Here is a 5,000-nt window from a genome sequence, read left to right as displayed (position 1 = left end):
GACGAGTTGGTCTGGAGTTTATCCACAATGGACAGTTAGTGGCTGCATTCACCAATGTAGAGAACAAACACATCAAGTTTCTTCTCAAGCAACCAGGTGTTCAAGGAGCTATTCAGCTTCCAAAGAACACTACACCTGGCCGGAAACTGAAACTTGTGGAGCCAAACAACTTGTTGAACTTAGCACTTAAACTGGATAGATATTTATGTCTACAAATATTGTCTATTCAACCAACAGTTTCTCCTAATTTTTTGTACCATTCACTTGTTGGTTCCTTAAAATAAAATCGCTAATTACGTGCTAATTCAATTAAGGAAGTCCTTTCAAATCATCAGTTATTTTGAGCCACCAGGAACAAACGGAAAAATACAAGCACTGAAGAACAAACTGCTCAAGAATACACAACTCCTTTTGAAACAGGAAAAAAGGATCCTCGAGTCACTGTAAAAAGTGCTGCATGCTACTTGGATGTTTGCAGAACTATCGCAAGTTGTAATCATTGAAAGATAACTCCACTCCTGATGTGATAGACAATGGTCGTGCAAGACTCGCCAAGCACGTGGAACACTCAACAGGATTGTTCGTTGTTTGGAACTGCAGATGAACGAAAAATTGTTCCCTTCCCTATTAAGTTCCAACCCGATAAGACCAATCTTGCCAAAATACAACAACAATTTCGGCAGCAGCCAAGCTCATCACAAGCCATCGAAGTTGGCATAAAGCAGCATAGCGCTTCACCTGAAGTTCGATCATGATTGACACAAAGAAGAGCTGAAAGAACTTCATAAGGTCAGGCGACCAAATGTGATTAACCCAACACTCGTTAGAGCGGATCAGTTATCGGACATCAAAGTGCTGAACAAACCAAGGGATTTCGTAGACTTGCCACAAGTCGACCTCACGATAACCCCAGAAGTGATTTTTCGGACTTTTCGAAAGTCTAGGGATTTCGTCGTAAAAATGTTCACTCAGCAACGTCTTCTTCTTCTACAGAATCAAGTTAAAAAATCGATCCTGGTTGTTAATCACGTGTGTGCTAACCCAATCCATTAACTGGATAAAGCGGATTAGCATATTGATTGTCAGAATAATGCGTGATTTCTGTCTCGCTGAGTTTCAAAGAAGGTCAAGAGAGTCACAAGAGAAGGCTGAGCGAATGTCCACCGATCTAACCAATCAGAATGTAAACAATTGGCGTGACGTCGGATAGCACAGTTTTTCCCGCTCGCTGGATTCTGATTGGTCAGTTTAAATTTCAGTAGCTCTGGCCGTATGCAAGGTAGTATGTGTTAAAGCGTAAAACATGTAAAATACCACCCATGCGCATGCTATAACAGTTCTTAAATTTAATTTGTTGACGTCGGTGGCTTACCGCTTTGCGACCGCCTAAACATCAAACCGAATCCACGCCCAACCTCGTCCTCAGGGCCTTCTCCTCTGCGATTTTCAAAATGGCGGCTCGTCTGGAGAAGACCCTGGCCAACGCTGAACTAACACCTTTGTTGATTAGCCCATTCATACGAACACGCTGATTGGTTTAAATTCACTCTAAAGAAATATGGCGGACGTAACGAGTGTTTACACGAAAAAGAAAGGGCTTTAGGAGGTTGAATTGCAGTTCAGTTCAAGCGATGTTGAATCAGACTGCCATTAACAATTCGAAAGGTTAATCTTTTCCGTTATATTTTAATTTAAAAGATGTAGCTATACCATAGAGGTAGAAATAAGCGCGGGAAAATATACATAACGAGCATGTAAACTTAGATCTGCCGACAGCTAGCGAGATGCAGCTCATCACATGTGGTCTTATGTGCTGTTTTTGTTGTTCTGTATTCATGTGCAATTAGTTTTTCCCCGTACGGAAACAGAGAAGTTCGAATTTCAAATCTAAAAAGGAGCTTTTGCTCGTTACAGAGCACTGTTTTAATATACGGAAAATCGCTTCTATTTTCTTGGACACGTATTCCTTAAATATAGGCCTTCTGCCTGTATTACGTTTAGGCTTACTTCAAATCTTTTCAAATGCACTATTTTTTCTAATAGTAATATAGTTTTGGTGGCCGAGGCTGAATTGAATATTTTTATTTTCTGCCGAGTTTAGGTTGAAAGTATTCTTGTGAATATTCTTATTCTTCCTTTCGCTACGTTGAGGAGACCTTATGTTCTTCTAGTAAGCCATAATGAAAGATCTTTGCTTCTTTAAAACACTTAACATAAGAAAAGAAGTCAATCCACCCTTTTGCTTTGCTGTGTCTCCCTATAATGCATTACAAACCCTTGGTCATTGACTTTGTCTTGTATGCCTTTGTATTGTTCTTGACCCAGGTCCTTCATGCCAGACCTCTGGTGACTAATTTTTTAGGTCCAACTATTATCTATTGGCCCCTTTCCTAAGAAATTTGCCCCTGAAACAAGTCTTCAGGGGCCACTTTGGCCCTTAAGTATAATTAATTTTTCTGGCTGAAACACTGAACTATGATGCTTTTTTCTCAGTACCTGGCCAGGGAAAATGGCTCCTGTTTTATTGTGTCTAAACACTTACATTCCTTACTGTGTTAGTTTTTCTATAAGTAGGGGCCTTATTTCAATTCTTGTTTAAGTAGTGCACCAGAGAACAATTGTTTACTGTAGATAAATTGCCATCTTGATGAACCATCTAAGCACTGAAAGCGGTCAATAGAATATTTATGAAAGCTGCTGTATATCTTTTAGTAACAGAGTATTAGTTACTCAGAGAAGATAAATAAAAATTACATATTCCAAAGTAGTATTCTTTGATCTAGGCAGTGATAACTATATAATGTATCATATATAAAGGGTATTAATCAAGCATTCTCAACCTTGTCTTCAATCAATGTTGGCATAATAAAGGCATGTTGAAAGAATTTGCTACTTGTGTTGGTGAACTTTATACTACTTATTTGAAACCTTTGTTTCCCCGAGACCCTCAATGTTTCCCGAGGCGAAGCCGAGGGAAACATTGAGGTCGAGGGCGTCATGAAGTTTTGACCAATGACACGTGACACGTTCTCCTCCAATCAGAAAACGTATTTGAGTTGGGAGGTATAACAAAACAGAATGTCTCTGGTCAAGGCTCAAACCCTTGATCCGGAGTCAAGCACATTAACCATGAGGCCACCACGCCTCCACATCAGACATTAAAGAATGTAGTATAATTAACCAAATGCAACATAGGAGCATTTATTTGAGTGTTTAAATGATTATGCATTATTAGATGACCAGTTTAAAAAAACCTTCTGCCATCTTTTCAACCAATCAGAAGCATTTTAACCAGTACCAATCTTAACAGGTTGTCACTAATCCCTTTCTCGCACTTTGCATCACCTACATATATACAAGTTTATTTGATTGCTTCATTTGATTGTCTGTGCTCATTGCGATTGACCAGAGTTCTTACTCTGGTTTTAGTTTTACAATGCGTCATTGACCCCCCCCCCCCTCCCCCCCGCACCCTTCCAACCAATACACTTAAGAATTAAAAAGTAGAATAACTAAGTAATTTCATATGCATATAAATAGCATTTTCTTCCATTTTACACTTAATCTGGTGAACATTAAAATTCAACAACACATCTTTGGATAAATTCATTCTCAGTATTATTCTGTAGATGTCATTTGATAAAGAGAACAATGCAACAGGTCATTTTGGCAAACATAGTTTACTGGAATTAAGGGGTGTTCAAGGTTAGACAATGGTAAATCAAAGCCTAAAAATTCATGCAAAAACTTGGTGCCAGGAAATCAGTTTTGTCGTTTGTGGGCTGCAAATAGGATATACTTACATAACAGTCAAACTTTTTTCCCAGGTTAAACAATAAAAAATAAATTAACAATTGAAATAATTATTTGTTTTCTTAAAGTAATTCAGTAGTTTGACAAAAACATAAGTATTTACCCCCCACCACCAAAAAGGTTACTTAAAATTTATTAGCATGAAGGACATCCACTAGCCCAACTGAAAAATTAACAACAGTATAGCCTTGGGTTATCAGGCAATAATTTCATTTGATTAAGGAACTGAGTGAAAATGTGGTTCAGCAGGGAATTGAAAATAGGTTTCCAGATTGTTTCTAATTATTTATACATTTTCCTATATACCTTCAGATTACAGTATAAGCCAGAAATACGTTATAGAATATCACCTATACAACGTAAGTTTCTGCAAAAATTAGATTCTCTTAGCCCCTAAATTTTTAATTGAATCCAAAGCCTAATAATCATATAAATTTTCATACCTGTAGATCCAAAAAGGGTCAATTACAAGGGTGTGTAGTGCTGTTTTTAGATCATTAGAGTATATTTTTAAGTCATTTAAAACTGTATACTACATGTGTATAATTAACTTAAGACTCAATTTAATAACTTCTGTTAATTAGACTTAATAAAAAGCGATGCCTGTGAATTAAGGAAATCATTCAATCAATCGATAACTTAATTTCAGTCAGACTAATTAAAATAAGCTTATATAGAGTTAATTACTTCATGTTCACATAGCAAGTTGGAGTATGTGACTCGATCATGTTGCTTGAATAAGCTTAGTAATATGAGGCCACAAAGAGTTTTTCACTCTGTACTTAAGAGCAGCTGAGTTTTTTTCTTTGATGTTCAATCTGATTTCAATGACAGTTAAATAAAGTGAGTACGAGAGTGGAATAAACCTACAAATGCTAACAACGTTGTATTGAGATACTTTTTTGGATTTTTGTAAACATACTTTTATAGCGCAAAAGTCCTGCTCCAGAATTAAAACGTCCGTAAAAATATTTCATCTTACTGCGAAGCCACCACTGCCTCGTGTACAAACTTAAAGCGTTCTTTGACCGGTGTTTTGCTTCCCACGCAATGCTTCGCCGCCAGTTTGTTTTGGTCTTTCTCAAAATGTCACGTGATAAAAATCTCCAAGATTTTTGGAGATTTTGTACCACGTGAGTTCAGCGTTGGCCAGGGTCTTCTCCAGACGAGCCGCCATTTTGAAAATC

Source organism: Montipora capricornis, chromosome 3 (genome assembly GCF_036669925.1).
Source record: "Montipora capricornis isolate CH-2021 chromosome 3, ASM3666992v2, whole genome shotgun sequence".
NCBI classification, from domain to species: domain Eukaryota; kingdom Metazoa; phylum Cnidaria; class Anthozoa; order Scleractinia; family Acroporidae; genus Montipora; species Montipora capricornis.
The sequence above is the reverse complement of the archived record's forward strand: the minus strand, read 5'-3'. Positions refer to the sequence as shown.